Source organism: Lynx canadensis, chromosome B2 (genome assembly GCF_007474595.2).
Source record: "Lynx canadensis isolate LIC74 chromosome B2, mLynCan4.pri.v2, whole genome shotgun sequence".
Taxonomy (NCBI): domain Eukaryota; kingdom Metazoa; phylum Chordata; class Mammalia; order Carnivora; family Felidae; genus Lynx; species Lynx canadensis.
In genome coordinates, this window is record NC_044307.1 from 54,371,270 (window position 1) to 54,394,174 (window position 22,905).

Here is a 22,905-nt window from a genome sequence, read left to right on the forward strand (position 1 = left end):
CTACTTTAACAGCAAATAACATTTGCTATTCAGGCTGGCAGCCTTTTCTTCTACTTCCTTTGGTCTCTGTCAATATTCGGTAACTTTTAGTGCGCCATTCACATGCTGGTTGGCCTTCGATGCCCCATCTGCACTAGCAGCCTGAGATCCCCTAGCTGCAGGTCAGGCCTCTTTTTTCAAGTCCAGCTACCTCACTATTTGTGGTACTATATGGAAGAATGACCTTGTTTCATTTATCTTTATAGTTCTAGCAATAAGCACAGAGATGATATTCAAATAGTTCTGTAAAGAAGGGAGAAAGTTACGAAAAGATGTTAGGAAGGGTGTTAAAAAGGAGGTAGGCAAAGGAAGAAGCATCAGTTTCAGACCCCAAATCTACACACGATTGCCTGCCACTAGCTGGCTATATGGGCAGGGACAGCTTATTCACTGGGCCCGGTTTCATCACCTATAAGATTACTGGACTACAGTCTATGACCTCTAAGATTCCATGACCTGTACGTTCTACTGTCTTATTCTCTTATACAAATGCTCATCATGCTAGTGAAGGTCACCACAGAAACACCCATTTTCAATGAGATTGTTAAAAGCAAAGCCTCTACAACCTCTTTCACTACTTTCATATCTCTGAAGATGTCTTTTCTCCCCTAATTTTATGCTGCAAAATATTTTTAGTTTCAATAGAAGTGGACATGGAAATCAGTAATTGAGGACTTAATTATTTTCAAATTATGAATTTGGTAAGAATTATGGTACATTATTTGTACAATTATGGTAAGAAGTCACTGCAGGAAGATGTTAGGTAAGAACTGGATCTACCAAGAAAAGGAATGAATTCTGATCAACCATTCGGTAGAAATAACATAGGAAACACAAGCGTGCCAAGACATCATACAGGGCCACGTAACAGAATAAAGGTACATGCAAAAGTCAAGATATGCAAGACTGATTTTGGGTCTGAGTTTTGAGGCACAGGTAATGAGAGGCAGCAGAAACCAATCTGCCTAGAGAGTGGGGACGTGATGATGGTGGGGAAGTATAAATTACAGTTATCTGACAGACAGCTTGAGGCCCACCAAGCAGACCCAAGTTAAAGAATTACTAGTGTCTGGAAAAACCTCCAAGGATTTGAATGAGAATAAAATCCTTGGTCCCTGACAAACTACCAGAAGCAAACTTTCCAGGAGTGGAGTTACAACGGCCTCCTCTTCAACCTTCCTAAGCAAGAGAAAACCCATCAGTTCCTTTGAAAAATATCTACACTCTAAATATTCTAAAAACACCTGAATAACATTTCCTCTCAAGACTTGGCAAATTTGATTTGGGGTTCACTGCATTTACATGAACTGTATGTGGGCCAAGAAAATCTAAGTGAAACTATTTGTCTCACTCAGCTGTGCACACGCACAACTTCTTACACCACAACTTCATGGGACGAAGAACCCCAATCCACCTAAGCTAACTGTGGAAGCTGAACCTCGTTTCTCAAAGATATGTTAACCAAAACATGGCCGCACATTCTGTTAAAGCTTACTGGCCTGAATCTTTAAGTCAAAAACAATGCAATTTCTATGATAAGGTATGAAGAGCATTTTCTTATAAAACAAAAGTGCCTGGCAATCATTGACCCATGTTTCATGACCTTTTCACATCACAAATGTCACTCATTCACTGACAATGTCTCTTACAATCATTCCTTCAACAAACACTCATTGAGTACCTACTATGTGCCAGGTACCAACCAGGCGGAGATCTAGCTTTGAAATCCTGGCTATCAAGCATTGCCAGCTTTCTACAACTTGCCATCTCCCATCTCAGACATAGAAGGCCTTTCTCTGCAATTGTTCTAGCACCTTTAATAGTCCAGATTATACAGGGGAATCCCAATTCTCTTAATCGAGAAGCACAAGTGGACTACTAGTGTTCTGGAAATCTACTGAGTTGGTGGTTTCTCTTCTATTTTAACATGGCTGATGCCCTTAAGCCACTCATAAATAACACAGTAAGGAAAACCTATTATTACCACCACAAGCAGCTGCACCTTGTCAGTAATCAATAAATTTTCTCAAACACTATTTTAGTTTGGTTTAAATACTGACTTCATCTTATAAGTCCCTAGGTTTAAGGATCAGGTAAGATGAAATGACTGGGCACCAAGCATCCTTTCACACAATTAATGCCCTATCAGTCACCAAATCATTCTTTCATCATTCATTGTTGAAAATTAATATTTATTAAAAACCTGCTATGTTTTATGAGCTGGGGACACAAAGAGCCCTGCCATTTGGAACTAAATTCTAGCAGAAAAAGAGAGACAATGAGCAATAACAATAAACATAACAAGTAAATATATCCGATGGTAAAAGTGATGATAGCTACGGAAACAAGCAGAGAAGGTCAAGAAAGAGTAAGAGTGTATAGGGTCAGAGCAGGGAAGGAGGTAAGTATAAGTTCAAATAAAATGATCTGAGAGTCCTCATTGGGAAGATGGCAGACATTTAAATAAGACTTGAAAAGGAGGGGGTGTAGCTCAGTGGTAGAGCGCGCATTTAAATAAGACTTGAAAGAGACAGAGTCAGCCAGGCAAATATCTGGGAGAATGACATTCAAGGCAGAGGCAATGGACATTGCAAAGGCCCTAAGACAGAGTGTTCCTGGTGTATTCAAGCAAGATCAAGAAGGCCACTGTGTCCAGAAGGAAGAGATTGGAGGGAGAGAGCATTAAGAGATGAGGTCAGAGAGGTAACAGAAAAGCTGGCTACTGAAGGACCACATAAGTCATTTCAAGGACCTTTAATTTGACTCTTCCTGATATGAGATGCCACTGGAGGAATTTTGGGAGAAGAATAACAGATCCGACTTATGTTTTAAAAGATCCCTATAGCTTTTATATTGGGGGTGGGGGGAGATTTTCCAAGACAGAATACTTATCAAGTGCTTATCCCTGGGGTAGAAAAAATTAATCCCATCTAGAATAGCCAACACAATACTAAAGGATAATAAAGTAGGAGGACTGATACTACTCAATTTCAAGATTTACTATAAAGCTACAGTAATCAAGACAGTGTGGTATTGGCAAAAGAACAAAGAGATCAATGGAAAAGAATAGAGAGCCCAGAAATAGACCAACACAAATATAGCCAAATGATCTTTGACAAAGAAGCAAAGGCAATTCAACAGAGAAAGGATAATCTTTTCAACAAATGGTGCTGGAACAACTGGACAGTCACATGTAAAGAAAAATGAATCGAGGCACAGACCTTTCACAGAAATTAACTCAAAATGATCACAGGCTGAAATGTAAAATGTACAACTATAAAACTTCACAAGATAACACAAAAAAATCTAGGTGGTCTTGTATTTGGTGGCGACTTTTTAAATACAATAGCAATAACACACTCCATGAAAGAGAAATAATAAATTGGACTTTACTAAAATTAAGAACTTCTGTTCTGCAACAGACACTGCTCAGCAAATGAAAACATAAGCTACAGATCAAAAGAAAATACTTGCAAAACACATATCTGAAAAAGGACTATTATCTAAACTATACAAAGAACACTTAAAGCTCAACAATAAGGGGGCACCTGGGTGGCTCAATCAGTTGGGTGTCCAGCTGTTGATTTCGGCTCAGGTCATGATCTCACGGTCATGGGATCAAGCCCCATGTCACACTTGGTGAGGAGTGCAGAACACAGAGCCTGCTGGCAATTCTCTCTCTCCTTCTGCCCCTCTCCCACTTGTGCACGTGCATGAGAGCACTCTCTCTCTCCTTCAAAATAAATAAATTTTTAAAAAGCTCACTCAATAAAAATAAGAAAACAAACAACCTAACTGCAAAGAGGGCAAAAGATCTGAAGACACCTCACCAAAGAATATATACAAATGGCAAATAAGCATATGAAAAGATGTTCTACATTTTACATCATTAGACAATTGCAAAAACAAACAACAATAAAATACCACTAAACACCCAAATGACCAAAATCTAAAATAACCGACAACATCAAATGCTGACAAGGACATCAAGCAACAGAAACTCTCATTCATTGCTGACAAAAATGGAAAACAGTACAGCCACTTTGGAAGTCAGTTCAGTTTCTTACAAAGCTAAACACAGTCTTACCATATAATCCATTAACACCCTCATAGATATTTACTCAAATGAACTGAAAACTTATGTCCATACAACAATCTGCAAATTGATGTTTACAGCAGCTTTATTCATAATTGACAAAAATTGGAAGCATGCAAGATGTCCTTCAATAGATGAATGGATAAACTATGGTACATCCATACAATAGAATATTCAGTGTTAATAAAAAATGGGTAAAGGGGGTATAAATTTATTTTTTTAATTTTTTACTGTTAACAAAAAATAAAGAAAAAGAAAATATGAGCTATTAAGCCACAAAAAGATATGGAGGAACCTTAATAGCATACTGCTAAGTGAAAGAAGCTAATATGAAAAGGCTACATACTGTAGGATTCCAACTATTAGAAAAAGCAAAAACTGCAGTGACAGTAAAAGATCAGTGGTTTCCAGAGGCTAAGGAAAGGGCGGAAAAGAGGGAATAAACAAGTGGATCATTTTATTTTTAGGGCAGTGAAATTCATCTGTATGATACAATAAAGGTAGATAATACACATTACACATTTGTCAAAACCCAAAAAACAGTACAACAACCCAATGTAAACTATGGATTTTAGTTAATAATAATGTATCAATATAGGTTCATTAATTGTAATCAATGTACCACATTAATGCAAAATGTTAATTTAACAAGAAGGAAAACTATGGGAAAGAAGGGGTATATGGGAACTCTATAGTTTATGGCCAATTTTTTATAAACTTAAAACTGTTCTACAAATAATTATTCCTATCCTCAAAATCCTTATTCTCTCATTACATTATACATATCCTGCCCACTTCCAAAAAGGAGTTAAGATGACACACAGAAAAAGGATAATACAAGCAGAAATAAAACATCAAAAACCATGTCTAAGGAAAGCAATACAATTATACCAAAATGTCAGCTAAAGAGTTACTTTCAATATTCTTTTGCTTATTTCCTTCCATCGAACCCCATTATATTTTCTCATTGCTCCGTGAATTGGCCCTTCAGAGCACCTATTCCAATTATAATTTTGCCTATATGATTTCATCAATGTCTGTGCTCATGTTAAATTGCTCAAAAGCACATAAAGAAGTTAAGTAATGTAATAGTAACCAGGAAGTTATAAATTTATAAAGTTATAAACTGAGGTTTAGACAAGTTAAATAATGAAAGGCCCCAGCTTAAAAATAGCATAGCTGGGCTTTCAAAACCCAACTGACTTCAAAACCTCATGGTCTTGGCATTACACCATAAAGTATGATATAATTTCTACACTGTATGTTATCTTCAAACTGTCAAGGTTTCAAAGTGATTCAATAAACATAATTCAGTGGTTCAGATGAAAATCAACCTAACTCAATCAAAAAATACCACAACTGTTCCTAACTGCAAACTCTCTTAACAGATTAAAACCCAGAGTGTGAGATGCCCTATTTTATTCTACACATCTGCCCAGAGCTCAGGGCTCAGGTCTACTGCTTATAGAACACAACTCTGCCATGTTCTCTTTATTTGAGTCCTGGAAAGTAATTAGTGTTTCACAAGACGAACCAGAATTTTCCCCAGACTTGTTTTTGCTACACCCTTTAACATGTGACTCGCATGCCTGCTGCCTTTAAAAATGTAAACAAATAACCAGCCAGGAAACTAAATTATCAAGGGGTAAGGTAGGAGTTTGAGAAAGGGAAAGCGCTATTTATAAAAGTATCTCTTCTGGACAATTTACACACAGGTCTTAGAGCTACCACATCCCAAAATAGCTTATCATTTAAAATAACTCTGTGACCACACAATTATCAGGAGATATCTTAACTACATTCCTGTTAGATAATAGAATCTCTTCAAAAGGGAATAGAATTATAAACATTACCTAAGAAAACTGGGTATTACTTTAGAAGTTCATAAATTCTTTCACAAAGGGTCCCCAATTTAAGCTAATGCTAATCCTCGCACTGGTATGTGACTAAAATTGTCTGCAAAGAGCAGTTGTCCAACTGACATTCTGACTCTGTCTGTAATGTAATAGTTAAAGAATGTGGTGTCATTTAAGGAGACACTATAATTTTCTGTGTTGAATGTAGACTATTAAAATGTTTGTAAACCATTAAACAATAAAAATTATTACTTCCAACCATTCTAAATGTACAAATAATCACCAAATGAGTACAAAAACCTGGCTCAAAACAGTCAGGTGTATGTTCTGTTTTTGAGTACTTATGGGCAAAATGCTAAGATTCCATTTTCCTATCCAAAGAACGAGAAATATCTGTATACTGCCTGCCATGAACACAAACTGCACATACTAATCACACCTACAGAACCAAACTGCAACATGTAAATGGGAGCCACTAATAGTTTAGGGATCATAGGTCCCTTTAAGAACGTGATAAAACCTGTCAAATTTCTTCCAAATATACACAGTACATGTACATGAAGGCAAACTTTTACCTCAAATGTATGGAGTACCTGACTTTTAACCTCAGTTTAAAAACTTCTAACCTGGAGAAAAACCCAATTGCAAGACTGCTAGACTTGCCCTATGGTTTCCAAGACACTAGGACAGTGACTTCTATGTAAAGTGTTAATACTGCAGGTGAGAAAACAGAAGATTAACAGTGTCACTAACAAAATTCACTCTGAAAAAGAAACCGCAATGGGAACAGTGAAGAGTTACACCCTACTATGTGGGGTCCAGGCTGTTTTAAATATTAAGTCTGCTCTTAAATACTGAGAACAAACTGAGGGTTGATGGGGGGGGGGGTGGGGGAGAGGGGAAAGTGGGTGATGGGCATTGAGGAGGGTACCTGTTCAGATGAGCACTGGGTGGTGTTGTATGGAAACCAATTTGACAATAAATTATAATTTAAAAAAATTTAATTTAAAGAATTAAATAAATAAATAAATATTAAGTCTGTGAAAAAAGGTGACCTATCAAAATCTCAATGTTTAACGTAGATATAATTTTAGACTTTTTAAAGCCAATTTCTGTTACATAAGCACTTTATCATTTGGTAAAATGAAGTGTCAAATTTATGCATTAAAAAATATAGAGCAAATTTTCAATATAACATCTGAATTATTTCATGTGATAGAAAATAAGCATAAAAATACATAAGTTATTTATTTGCTAAGCCATGAGAATAAGTCTCTTAAACTGACATTTTTACTGCAATGACACTCTCTGTACTAGCAGAGCACAGGGGAGGAGCCTGCACGGTGGAAACAGCACTCCACTGTGAGTCAAATACCTTCAATCTGTTCCTTGAACTGCAACTGAGTAGCCATGTGACTCTGATCAAGGCATTACCTTTCAGAATCTCAATTCTAAAAAAAAGTCATAAAATTGAGGGATATACTATATGATCTTTAACAATCTTAATTATATTTGAATTTATGAGTCTACCCAAAGTAAACAATGAGAGTCAATTAGTACAACAGAACAATCAGAATTACAAGTAACTTTATTATAGGCTGCCCTACAATAACTTTTCAAATATGAACTAGTTCCCTCAGAAAGGCTGGCCTATAGTTAGGTCCACTCAAAGTCACTGGGGATGACTCCAGCCTCCAGGATGACTCCCAATAATCCATATCTTCTGTTATTCACACCCTTATGTAGTCTCGTCTCACACTGTACCAGGGCTGCCTGTGTGACCAACTGCATACGATCCAAGATTAGGTCATAAACAAAAGAGTCTTACCCTCCGGTGCCCACTCTCTCGCCATTGCTCCTGGATCTCCGGCTCTGAGGAAAGCAAGCTGCCATGATGTGAGCATGTTGTGGCTTCTGGCCAACAGCAAGCAAAGAACTGAGGCTGGCCAAAAGCACATGAGAGAGCCCAGAAGCAGACTGTCTCTGGCCCCCACCGAGCCTTGAGATGACTGCAACAGCTGTCTGCCACCCAATGGGTTCTATCTTGTAATGGCAGAAAAGTAAGGAAGTGCTCAAAAAACAAAGCAATGGGGGCACGTCAAAGACACACAGGGGCCACCTGGGTGGCTCAGTCAGTTGAGCATCAGACTCTTGATTTCGGTTCAGGTCATGATCTCACAGCTTATGGGATCAAGTCCCACATTGGGCTCTGCACTGACAGGGCGGAGCCTGCTTAGGATTCTCTCTGTCCCTCTCTCTCTGCCTGTCCCCTGCCCACACACTCGCTCTCTCTCTTTCTCTCTCTCTCTCTCAAAATAAATAAGTGAACATTTTTAAAAATTTTTAAAAACAAAAAAAGACACACAGGAACCAGCCTGCAAGAGCATCTAATGACCAATGCTGGAATACTTTGAAAAACAAGACAAGTAAAAGAGTATTGGATTACACCCAAAGTATAAAATAAACATCCACAAGTCCACATTGATATAAATGACTAAAGGAATAAAAAGATAAATGGGGAGAAAAATTTTCCTCAAAGAAGAACCCCAAACAGTTTATGTAGATAGTCCTCTCTCAAGGATGTGAAGCTTAATTCCTCATCCCATGTGTACAGGCTGCACTTAGTAACTTGCTTCCAAGGAACAGGGTATGTAAAGATGAGGGAACGAAGAAACCTAGCAAACATGACCTCAGAGAGGTAATCAAGATTAACACCACAGAAAGTCAAGTTGAAAGCATATGCCCTTGATATGATGAGTTAAGAAGGGCACTTCACCTCTGTGGTCCTTCTTGCAAAACCCTGTAATTCCAAACCACAAAAAGGACATCAGACAAATACAAACTGAAGGACATTCTACGAAATATCCAAAGAGTACTCCTTGAACTGTCAAGGTCATCAAAATACAACTACCCTACAACCCAGCAACTGCGCTACTAGGTATTTATCCAAAGTATACAAAAATGCTGATTTGAAAGGGCACACACACCCCAGTGTTTATAGCAAAGCTATCAACAAGAGCCAAATTATGGAAAGAGCACAAATGTCCATGGTGGATAAAGAATGGATAAAGAAGAGGTAGTGTGTGCATGTATGTATGTATGTATGTATGTGTGTATATATATATATATATGTATATATATAGAATGGAATACTCCTGGACAATGAAAAGAATGAAATCTTGCCATTTGCAACAACATGGATGGAACTAGAGCATATTACACCAAGCGAAATAAGTCAGAGAAAGACAGATATCGTGATTTCACTCGTATGTGGAATCTGAGAAACACAACAGATGAACATAAGGGAAGGGAAGGAAAAATAAGATAAAAACAGAAAGGGAGCCAAACCATAAAAGACTCTTAAATACAGAGAACAAATGAAGGGTTGCTCGAGAGGAGGTGGGTAGCAGGATGGGCTAAAAGGGTGATGAGCATTAAGGAGGGCACCTGTTGGGATGAGCGCTGGGTGTCATATGTAAGAGATGAATCACTGGGTTCTACTCCTGAAAACAAGATTACACTGTATGTTAACTAACTTGAATTTAAATTTACAAATAAATAAATAAATAAATCTTAAAAACAAAAACAAAACAAACAAACAAAAACACTTGTAAAGTCTAAGAAAATGTCACAGCCCAGAGGAAACTAAAGAGATAACAACTAAATATAATGTGGTATCCTGGATAGGATCCTGGAATTGAAAAAGGATATTAAGGAAAAACCAATGAAATCCAACTCAACTATGGAGTTTAATTAAAGGTAGTATGTACGAGTGTTAGTTAGCTGTGACAAATGTGCATACTACCATAAGACGCTAACAACAGGGAAAACTGGGCACAGGGTATTCAGGAACTATCTGCACTGTCCTACAAGTTTTCCACAATTTAAAAACTTCTAAAAAGTTCTTTTAAATTTTTTAAAAACTTCAAAGAGGTTGCATATTTTGAAAAATGTTCTGAGAAAAACAAGACTCTGGACCTAAGCTTCCTACTAAAAATATTTTTTAAATAGACCAATTCTACACCTAAGTTATTCATTTTTATTTTTTAAATCTTTAAAAAAATGTCTTGCTCACCAAACCTCCTTTATCACACCAGGGATTTTATTGTGTATAGCATTACAACACAAATGGTCTACTTAAAAACCACAGTCAAATCAAGACTTGAAGGTCTTCTACATACCAAACAGAAAGAGAGTTTTGAGGAGACAGACACTACGACAGCTTGATTTGAAAATTTTAACAATTACACTAGTGGAGTACATATGCAAGTTTGGGCACCCTAACAGGGCTTATTATGTCTTACAAACTAATTTACTAGAAATTAAGAATGAATGTTGCTCATCTCCATGCTGAGATGAAAATGCCTATCTGTACTACTTACAGTTCTTTCCTCGGTAGTGGTTCCTAACACTTTACTTGAATTAACCCTGTTTTCTCTATGCAAATACTAAACGGCATGTAATTAAACTCAGAAATGCAAGGAAGTATAAACAAAGAAATACAAGCCATTTTTGTCTTGAGATGCAACAAATAGCAAGCCCTGCTTCCTGCCCAAACTCGGAACCAATTGAGAAATGAGATAAAATGGATAAAAGAGATAAATCTTAAGAGAAACAATTTAGATATGTGGATAAGATAGGAGAAGAAAGCAAATAGGAGACCAAAACTTCAGCTTTATTGCCAATAAAACCTAAATTGGAGAACACTACTTACTACAGACAAGTAGGTAGTGTCCAAATACTGAGACTCATAACTGAACAGACTTGCTGTCCCAGTCACAGGCAGCATGGTACCCTGCAGATGGAACAGCATGTCCCTATAAAACTTATGGCATGGTGGAACAGGCTGAGCTATGGGCAGCTTGTTCATAAGAGACAGAGGAAGAAGCAGTGGTCCACATATGCCTGCTTCCTCACTTCAAACTCACCAGTCAGATTAAATCCCCTCTGCTCTCCTGAAAAGGTGCAGGAAGGTATAAGTACTACACTAATGGGCTCTCCATCACAGGAATGAGGAATAAGCATCCCCCTCCACAAGAAAAGAGTGAAACAACCAACATGTATTTAGTTGCATCATGTTAGGTACTATATAAAATACTAAAAAATGCAAAAGAAAGCCTAACAAAATTTAAATATGCATATCCCTTGGCTTCAGTATTCCATTGTTGCAAATTCATTCTATGTATGTACACACGCAAAGTTTGAATAGATCTAAGAAGTACTTGGATTCCAAGGAACTGGATTCCAAGGAAATGGGAGATTTTCACTTATCTCTGTCTCCCCTAATCAACACCATGAATTTCGAACACAAAAATAAAACACAATTGTCCAGAGCAGTATCACTGTGCAGAACTGAGGCAGGAATATAACAAACAGATTACAGATCTGAGAGCCTGCTGGAGCCCAAAGTCTTCCTTATTTTTTATTTTGTTCTTACTTAGTTTCCTTATACTTGAAGGAAGCTGAGCATCTATAGGCCCCTACATCGATCTATCTATATTCACATATCAACATTATCACTCTATAACCCTATCACTGTGTTAGAGCTAACTCTCTGAGAAATCACCTTCTCATCCTTGAGACCCACCTCAGTACCTATCATACATGAGTTAAATAAGTGTGTGTGTGTGTGTGTGTGTGTGTGCGCGCGCGCGCATCTCAAATTTTGTAAAAACAAAACTAAACAAGAGTCTGCTTCCAGGACATGATTCATTCCCCCACCTCCAAGCCTTAAGATTGTGACAAGAGGTAGCCCTTATAATTTTCATGTTCACCCCATTTTTTAAAGATTCCTCACATTTGACCAATGTGTGCTTTTTCTACTAGCAGATAGGAAACCTGGTTTCTTCAGAATTGAACACTAATCTTGTCTGACCTTGTTCCGGTGTTTAAGTTCCTGATCAGTCCACAATGAAAGCCAAAGACCTACTTGTTGATCTCTGTGTTCATCTCCAAGCCCTAGAGTTCCTGATTATCCCTCCCCTTGAAATCATGCTCCTAACATTCCAGTCTATTTTAACCCAAGATGTCCCTAAGAATAATGAAGTGTCCCATGCATTGATAGCAAAGGTCCATCAATAATGAGAAAGAAAATCACTCATCACTTGGATGTGTGTCACGTGCCTTTTTAAAACTCATACCCTAGAAGATCAGACAGCAACTGCCATAACCACAGATGGCTGAGAAAATGGTTTCAGAAATATTTTATGGGTATCATTATATTCATGAGAAAATAGCCTAAATTCTCAACTCCAAGGTCAGACAGAAATCCTCACTATGAGGAATCTTGCACTTCTTATGATCTTATTAGTCTACTAAAATGGGAAATTAGTTGCCTAAAAAGCCAAATCTAAGTTCATCACTAGGCAGAGTGCAATTTCCCTGAAACCATGATTTACTGCATAGTAAAAATTATCTACCAATTTGTAGATTTTAACTTATTGAAGTGTTGAGTTTTGAATTAGAAAATGTCATCAGAGTCTGAACAAAGACAGTTAACAGTAACACTCAATGAATTTATTGAGTTACCATGTGCCAGGCAGTATTCCAAGCAATCATGTTTGAAGTGTTTGAAGTGAAGAGTTTGAAGTGAGGAAGCAGATACATGTAATACATGTAATAACTCATTTCATCTCACAATAACTATGATGCAGGTACAATTACTACTTCCATCTTATAAATGAGGGGCATGAGGCACCAGGGTGTTTAAGCTACCAGAGTCTGAGATAGCACAGGGGACTCTGCATCTGAGCATGTATAGTGAAACTTCCCTAAGGTAAATGCCCGTGGAATGAACAATATTCTATTAACAAAAATTAAGTATGTGCATCCTTTTTACCATCTTTGCTTTTACTTCAGATGAATAAATTGATGCTCAGGGAGATACAGTAATTTAACCAAGGCCACTTAAACCAAGACTTGACTTGGAAGTACAGGATCTCTAAAACAAACTAGACTAAATATTTTGCATTCCTAGACGCTGGAGAAATGATACAAAATAGCTTGAGGTATTTTATGAACTGAAGTACTTCATTATCTAAGACAGGCTACAATTCTCACCAGGGTTAGCATGGAAAAACGTGAAACACTGTAACATACACCACAAAAGATAACATTAGACTTCCAACATTTCAGAATTAAAATCAAAGAGAAGAATACTAATTACTCATGGGGTTTTTTTTTGATCATCATACTTAGGGATTATTAATGATTCAATAAATGCCAGACTTTGTTTTTAAAAAAGAAAAAAAGAAGCATGGCTATTAAGGAATTCTAACTTGGAATGGTTTAATAACTTCCTTTGTACAAGTGAGTACAATATTAACTTGATAAAATCAATATTAGGAAAGAAAAAAGACACAACTTTCATGAAATACACACTCTCTTAAAAATGAAACTCTAAACATTTAAATTTAATTTTGACAGTTACAAAGAGAAATGCTCTATTAAGCTCTTCATCATCAAATATTTTGAGAAGCAAAAGCATATGAAATAATTGTGCAAGATACACTATTAGTTGGTATCTAGCTCTTGAAAAAAGGACTGGAGATTATTTGCACAATCAAGAGAAACCTTCTCTGTATAGTGACTATGGAGAAGAATGCAGAGTTAAGAAACTTGAGTTCTGTCATTTAGACACAGAATCTACTTTTTTTCAAGTATTAACAGCATCCAGGTATTTTTCAACATGAATATACATTTTTTTTTTTTTTTTTTTTTTTTTTTTAATTTTCAGCTTTTTTTTTTTTTTTCAACGTTTATTTATTTTTGGGACAGAGAGAGACAGAGCATGAACGGGGGAGGGGCAGAGAGAGAGGGAGACACAGAATCGGAAACAGGCTCCAGGCTCTGAGCCATCAGCCCAGAGCCCGACGCGGGGCTCGAACTCACGGACTGCGAGATCGTGACCTGGCTGAAGTCGGACGCTTAACCGACTGCGCCACCCAGGCGCCCCCATGAATATACATTTCTATAACACTCTGTTTCAGTTAAATGATGGATGCACCATAATCTATTTAACCAATTCCCCAATATTAAACAATTATACTTGTTCCCAACTTTTTATCATTATTATATACAGTGCTATAAACGACACCCTTGTTAGCCCTTTGTGTACACTTATTTTCCCTTATAATAAATTCTTACAAGTGAAATTTCAGGCAACATGAAAAAATACATAATCCTGCAAAAAGACTATATCATTTTTTAGTATTAGCAGAGATATTATTTGAAATAGCACAACATGAAACACATTTAGATCTAATTTTTAAATATTTGGGGGCGCCTGGGTGGCGCAGTCGGTTAAGCGTCCGACTTCAGCCCACTTCAGCCAGGTCACGATCTCGCGGTCCGTGAGTTCGAGCCCCGCATCAGGCTCTGGGCTGATGGCTCGGAGCCTGGAGCCTGTTTCCGATTCTGTGTCTCCCTCTCTCTCTGCCCCTCCCCCGTTCACGCTCTGTCTCTCTCTGTCCCAAAAATAAATAAACGTTGAAAAAAAAATTTTTAATTTTTAAATATTTGTATTTTATAACCATACATATATAGAAATGTATCTATCTGCGTGTATATGTATACATATATACATACACACAGCACACAAATACATCTCTATTATATAAGCAGTATCTGTTTAAATACTGTGCTTATTTATTTATTGCTATGGTTAAAAAAAAACTGTGTAACATAAAAATTACCATCTTAACCATTTTTAACTATGAGTTCATTAGTATTAAGTATACTCCCATTGTTGCACAACCAATCTCCAGAACTTCTTCATCTTGCAAAACTGAAACTCTGTACCAATTAAACAACCATTCTGTTCCTGCCCCCACCTCCACCTCCACCTGCCATCCCTGGAAACTGCCATTCTACTTTCTGTTTCTATGAATTTGACTAGTGTACATACTACATATAAGTGTTATCATACAGTATTTGTCTTTTTGTGACTGGCTTATTTCACTTAGCATAATGTCCTCAAGACCCACCTATGCTGCACAATGTGTCAGAATTTCCTACCTTGTTATGGCCGAATAATAGTCTACTGCATGTACAAACAACATTTTGTTTATCCACTCGCCCATCAATGGACATCTGGGTTGCTTCCAACTCCTAGCTATTATGACTAGGGCTGCTATGTAAAATACTGTGCTTATTTACAAATATTTATAAACACAGTAAAATCCTTTATTAGGAGTCCTTGGCACAAAGAATTCCAATTATTTTATTAAGAAGAGCAGATAATTCCACTTTATATGGCTTACAACTTCACCCTACAGAGGCAGGTGGTGAGGGATGGTAGAGAAAGAGACAGGAAAGTCTATCCCTTCCACCTCTCAGCCCCCAGAGTTCTCATATTGAGCATGGAATCACTGAGTCACTACTGGGAACAGGAACTCTTCCTTGCCTGACCTCAAAAGGTATCAGGCTTCAGCCTCTACCAGATGGAGTTCCAGCAGTCCACCTCCAGCTAGAGACACTCCCTCATTTCTCCGTATGCACAGGCTGCTCCGTGGGTGTTCAGATCACACTTCTTGGAGACTGTCCTGCTACTCTTCCTGGCCATGCGTTCACTTACTAACATTGGGAATCCATTATTTCTCCAGAGCTGGTTATCTCTGACTTGCCAGAAGGTTAAAATAAAAATATTTTTTTTGTCCAATCCCTATGGTTTCTCACTTATACTTACTATCTACTATGACAGACAGTAGGTGCTATGATGCCCGTTTTACAAAAGAGAAAAAAAATAAGGTTCAGAATGCATTAGTCATTTACCCAATGTCACAAAATTTTATTAATTTTTTTATTATGTTTCTTTATTTTTGAGAGGCAGAGAGAGACAGAGCATGAGTGGGGGAGGGGCAGAGAGAGAGGGAGACACAGAATCCAAAGCAGGCGTCAGGCCCTGAGCTGTCAGCCCAGAACCCGATGCAGGGCTCAAACCCACAAACCGTGAGATCATGACCTGAGCCGAAGTCGGACACTCAACCGACTGAGCCACCCAGGCGCCCCCCAATGTCAAAAAATTTGAATAAGCCACACCAAACTTGGAAAATAAGTCTATAAAATTTAAAGCTTATAGGGTTTTCACTATTTTATGCTACATCTTACAAATTCTCTTGTTAATTCTGTCACTAACACCTACGGCAGATAAAATCCATTATTCTCAGAACATCAAGTTTACACACTTTGGACACTTTCTCATTTAGAAATCTACAGAGAACACACACCTTTTTCCTCTTTTTGGGCTACGTCTAAGAATATGTCATCAGTAACTAAATATATCTGCCCTGTGTATTTACTTTAATTTGTTCAGAAAGAAACTACATTATGCTAGTTGGCAAGTTAGAAACAAAACATGTTTCATTACCTTATTTTCTAAATTACTCATGAGCTTAAAACATAGCATCAACCATATCCCTGGGTGAAGGAGTCTGTAACTGCATTAAAAAATAAAATAATAAAAATAGGTTTGTACTAGCCCAAGAAACCTAAATTTACCCAAAGATTACAAAGACCAAACAAAAGAAAGCAGCCAGATGCTTTCAACAAAAGAAATGCCCATTTCCCTGCCCTTGGCCCACAGTACCAAAGGTACTTTGGTCAGAAGCTGCCCAACAGGAATGGTACTTATTAGAGAGTAATAATCAACCTAATAAATTCTTCCACACTTGGGAAAGTTTAAGGTGAGAGATAAGAAGCAGAGACACCTAGAATGAACAAGAAAAACCATTCTAGGCCAAGAGAACAAGCCAAAGGCTACCTTATATCCAAGGCCACAATGTACCCTCACACTAAATCCTTTATCCTTTAATCCTTTTCCAGTAGTCTGAGTGAAATCTCTGTTCCCTGAAACCAAGTAAAATTGGTAAGAATAAGGTGCAGTAACTGATGCATTATTTTATATATGCTGTAGGAGACAGCATTTGGGGAAACATATGAATGTTGCTGGGAAGCATGAAGAAAGAATGGGAGAAGGTAAAGGGTCCCATGGTATTAGATTTGAATAGTGAGTATCAGTAATAAATTTATGATTTGTAAAATAGACATCTATATCCTAACTATTTCTATTAAAAGGACCTAGAAACAATGATGACCAGGCAGCATTAAGCACATCTAGTGTCCAGATCTTGATTCTGAAATACAAAGCCCCGTTGAAATAAACTAGAACTCCTTAGAGAAATAATTGATTCCGGATCTGGGGCAGGGAAAGCACAAAGTGAGCTTGAAACATCTTGTTATTCCAGAAAGCAAAGAAATGCTTAAAGATTAATAAGAACGTACTAAAAAGACACAGAAGTCAGCTTCAAGGAACTCCCACTAGTTCAACTTTGGACAATTCAAGCATCAAAAGAATAGCAATGGCAATGGATTCTAACACACTGAATAAAAAAAGAAAACGTAAGTCAACAGTGAAGTTTAAAAACAAAAAAACAGGGAGTGGGGCAGGGGCAACAGGGGACAAAGGAAAGCTATTCTTTACAGAAGAATGCCAGCTAATAAATGAGAAAGAAATTTTTACTATTAGATAATTGAATCAGGCAAGGATGAAGGATCCTAATCATTGGGTAAAAAGCTACTGGGGAAGAGGATATGTACAAACTACTCACAGATAATGCATTAATTATAAGAGAGAAAAAGTACCCAAAAAGGATATTATTACAATGGAGACCTGGCAGATAACACCTTAATTAAGTGATCAGATTTAATGGGATATACCGGCATGTATCTCCTGATATAATCCAGTGAGAAATACACCCTATCACCTCTACAACATTTGTGTGAAAAATGTTTAACCTGAATCCAAACATGAGGAAATGATTAAAAAAAAAAAAAAAACAGACTATGGGACATTCTAAGACAATTGATAAGAAGGCACCTTTTCTAGAATAAATGAGACTAAAGATATACACTAACCAATACAACATATGATCCTTATTTAGATCTTGGGAGTCCTAAGGAATAGAAAAGAATTAGGTAGCTAAAGGTTGGAGAAATCTAGGAAATAAGATTATAGACCAGTTTCTTAGGGATGAAAATGGTATCACAATTAGGTAACAGAATGCCCTTATTCTGAATACATACATAATTATTTGGGGACAAAGTATCATGACATATGAATTTAATTTTTAATGATTCAATAAAAATTAAAAATAAGGAGACAGCACACCAAAATGTTAGCAATCAGTAAACCTAGGTGAAAGGTATACACAGTATACATTCTTTCAATTTTTCTACAGATTTTAAGTTTTTCAAAATAAAACAATGGAGGGAAAGCAATCTACCCACAAAGAATTCTAACAACCAAAAGAGGTTCAGAGATAGAACACTATGTTTTGAAGAGGAGAAAAATATTTGCAGGGGTGCCTTGGTTGGTTAAGCATCTGACTCGATTTCGGCTCAGGTTATGATCTCATGGTTCATGAGCTCAAGCCCCACATCAGGCTCTGCGATGACAGTGCAGAGCCTGCTTGGGATTCTCTTTCTCTCCCTCTCTCTCTCTCTCAAAATAAATAAATAAACTTAAAAAAAAAAAAAAAAACCATTTGCAAAAAGAAAAAAGGTTTCTGGTTAGTGTAAACATTAAAAATCTAGCTTATTCTCATTTCAGCAAATACATTGTGATTTAAGACCTGCTTTCTAAGCTTCTGCACAGCAAAGGAAACAATCAACAAAACTAAAAGGCAACCAACGGAATGGGAAAAGATATTTGCAAATGACATATCGGACAAAGGGCTAGTCCAAAATCTATAAAGAGCTCACCAAACTCCACACCCGAAAAACAAATAACCCAGTGAAGAAATGGACAGAAAACATGAATAGACACTTCTCTAAAGAAGACATCCAGATGGCCAACAGGCACATGAAAAGATGCTCAACGTCGCTCCTCACCAGGGAAATACAAATCAAAACCACACTCAGATATCACCTCACGCCAGTCAGAGTGGCCAAAATGAACAAATCAGGAGACTATAGATACTGGAGAGGATGTGGAGAAACGGGAGCCCTCTTGCACTGTTGGTGGGAATGCAAACTGGTGCAGCCGCTCTGGAAAACAGTGTGGAGGTTTCCTCAGAAAATTAAAAATAGACCTACCCTATGACCCAGCAGTAGCACTGCTAGGAATTTACCCAAGGGATACAGGAGTACTGATGCATAGGGGCACTTGTACCCCAATGTTTATAGCAGCACTCAACAATAGCCAAATTATGGAAAGAGCCTACATGTCCATCCACTGATGAATGGATAAAGAAATTGTGGTGTATATACACAACAGAGTACTACATGGCAATGAGAAAGAATGAAATATGGCCTTTTGTAGCAACGTGGATGGAACTGGAGAGTGTGATGCTAAGTGAAATAAGCCATACAGAGAAAGACAGATACCATATGTTTTCACTCTTAGGTGGATCCTGAGAAACTTAACAGGAACCTATGGGGGAGGGGAAGGAAAAAAAAAAAAAAAAAAAGAGAGAGGTTAGAGTGGGAGAGAGCCAAAGCATAGAAGACTCTAAAAAACTGAGAACAAACTAAGGGCTGATGGGGGGTGGGGGGGCGGGTGGGTGATGGGTACTGAAGAGGGCATCTTTTGGGATGAGCACTAGGTGTTGTATGGAAACCAATTTGACAATAAATTTCATATATTTAAAAAGAAAAAAAAGACCTGCTTTCTAAACTTGAACAAATATGCAGTGAAGAATGTACACATTGCCCCTGACACCGAAGTAATAATAAGTAAAATACCCCCCCCAAAATTGTATTTATTAAAAGTTCCTTAAGATCCTGTACCAATTCCCTAAAGGTCTTAAAATGAACTATTACATTATAGAGTCTATACTTTAAATGTACAATGAAAAAATAGATAGGAGTTGTAATCTATGAGTATTCTTTGTGACATCTGGCTGAGGTACACATGAGATTGAGAAAAGAGAATGTTTAAAAATCCTAATATAGTCAATGACTGATTTAAGGACAATAATTCAAGCTCTTTCGTTGAAACTGCACAGTGTTTTTGTTGTTTTGTTTTTAAAAATTTTTTTTAAGGTTTATTCATTTTTCAGAGACAGAGCATGAGCGGGGGAGGGGCAGAGAAAGAGAGGGAGACACAAACTCCAAAACATGCTCCAGGCTATGAGCTGTCAGCACAGAGCCCTACGCGGGCCTGAACTCACGGACTGCAAGATCATGACCTGAGCTGAAGTCAGACGCCTAACCGACTGAGCCACCCAGGCGCCCCCTCTTTTTTTTTTAATTTTTTGAAACCGCACAGTGTTTTTAAGGTTTCTAAACTAAACATTTTATTTTAATACAGGCTGTCAACCTGCATTGCAGCAGAAGACTTTAAATAACTTTTCCAAATTTAACTTTCAGTCCTACTAATTACAGCATGATCCTCCACCAAAGAACAGCAAACACCAGCTATTGCCAGACCTCTGCAGACATTACATATACCAAGTAATCTGAAATTCAGAGTTGACATGCAAAATGGAATCATTATGACAGTCTAAAGCCTTTCACTATCTCTTTATATTTCATTTACAATCACATTACTTGTTTCTGATTGAATAGGTCAAATTGAACTAACAGCTTACCTCCCCTCTCTGCTGAAAACACATTACACTGACAGTAATTGGATCTGTTTGTAGGATACACCCCAAAAACAAGGAGAAAGGAAAATAAATTGTTAAAAAAAAATTGGGGAGCTAGAAAGCAAACGAACTGGTGGTACCTGAACTAACAGAGAACTGAATCCTAAGCCAGTCCTGAGGAAAGCTGAGAGAACGAACCTGATTCATACCTTGAAACTCCCAAAAACCACACCAGAAATTCATGGTATCAGGTAACCTTGGAAATTACGGTGGAGGTGGGACTTGAAACAGATGGGCAAGGTGTAAGAAGCAGATTTACCTCCCTCAGATGATTTCCCAACCCCCAAAAGGCGAGATTTATTGTCTGGAGAGAGTGAAACAGAGACAGGGTCTCTAATCTGCATGACGAGACACAGATAAGACAGGAGACTAAGTATGAGTTCATATACTAAAAACGAACAGCTTCCAACCATCTCCTGCCCACTCAGTTCCTTCAGCTGGAGTTGAAAGCATTATTCTCTGCGGAATCTGACCAGCCCATGACAGAGGACCTTGAGACACTGATAGCAAGGTTCCCCGCAGCACAATGGCCCAGGCAGATTATTCCACAGTAAAGGCTAAGACTGACAAGTCTATCACACAGCCAGAGCTTCCACAGTCAGCTTTTAAACATGAGTAAGCAGGCAGCCAAGGAAAACTTCTAAGGAAAGCTTTGAATGTTAAAGGAGGGGACTAAAACAAGTAATAGATTTTTAAAAATTAACTTAGAGCAGGGGTGCCTGGGTGGTTCGGTCAGTTGTGTATCCGACTCTTGATTTCGTCTCAGGATGTGATCCCAGGGTCATTGGGTTGAGCGCCATTTGCAACAACACGTATGAACCTTGAGAGCATTATACCAAGTAAAATAAGGCAGGGAAACACAAATGTATGATCTTACTTATATGTGGAGTCTAAAATAACCTAACTCGGGGCACCTGGGTGGCTCAGTCAGTTGAGCATCTGACTTGGACTTCAGCTCAGGTCATGATCCCACGGTCCGTGGGTTCGAGCCTCGTGTCGGGCTCTGTGCTGACAGCTCAGAGCCTGGAGCCTGTTTCAGATTCTGTGTCCCCTTCTTTCTCTGCCCCTCCCCCACTCATGCTCTGTCTCTCTCTGTCTCAAAAATAAATAAAAACATTTAAAAAAGAAAAGAAGAAAAGAACCTAACTCAACAGAAACAGAGAGTAGACTGAACAGTTGCCAGGCAGTTGAGGAAATGGGGAGATATTGGTCAAAAGGTTACAAACTTTCAACAGAAAAATGAGTAAGCAGCATGGTGGCTATAGCTAATGCTATATTTCATACTTGAAGGTTGCTAAATGAGTAAATTTTAAATGTTGTCATCACAAAAAAGAACATGCTAACTAACTATGTGAACTGAAGGATGTATTAACTAACCTTATTGTGGTAATCACTTCACAATATGTACATATATCAAATCATCACATTGTATAACTTAAACTTACACAAGGATATATGTCAATTTTATCTCAATAAAGATCGGAGTCGGGGAGAATGGAAGTCCATAAAAAATGAATTCTTGGAAAAGAAGAACAGAACTGAAAAATTTCAGTGGAAGGATTGAAAGGTCAAACTGAGGAAATCACTTAGAAACCAAAACAACAGGAATAAACTACAGAAAATAAAAGAGACAAGCAGAGGACCTACAAACAATACAACAGGGGAACTTGAGAAAAGGAAATAAAAAACTTCCCAAAATTCCTTTTGCCTTCTTGCATCTGAGACTGCAAGATGGGTCATCAGAAGCTCTGTTGGGGCCATCCGAGGATATCTGGCCAGGGATCTCGCTCTTACTGTGTCTGCTCAAACTAGCACAATCTGATCCAGAAATACAGCCTCAATATGTACTGCCAGTGTTTCCATCAGTATGTGAAGGATATGGGCTTCTGTAAGGTGGATTAAGTGAATTTCCTTGAATGGGTCTTCTAAGAGATCTACCTGAAGTACAGATATCCAAGATACCTGCCTTAATGCTAACTCGTACTTCAAATAAAAATACTTTAATTGTTAAGTACTCTAATGTGAAAAAACAACTTCCCAAAATTAAAGGATGTAAGTCTCCATATTGATGGGACAATCAAGTGTGTAGCTCGATGGATGAAAAGAGACCCACATCACAACATATCATCATGAAATTTTAGCATACTGGAGAAAAAGATCTTGAAATAGTAGTTCTCAGCCTTGGCTGCATATTTGAATTACCTAGGGAGCTTTACCTGCATATTTGAATTACCATGTTTTGGCTCCCGTCCAGAACAACTACCTCAAA

The 22,905-nt window shown here is 37.8% G+C and overlaps 1 protein-coding gene and 1 pseudogene across 10 annotated transcripts in view; one reads left to right on the forward strand and one right to left on the reverse strand.

Moving 5' to 3' along the window:
- DST (dystonin) overlaps window positions 1-22,905 on the reverse strand; it is a 494,969-nt gene that overhangs the window by 303,053 nt on the left and 169,011 nt on the right. The window lies entirely within an intron of this gene.
- Window positions 22,368-22,538, forward strand: LOC115514076 (annotated as a pseudogene).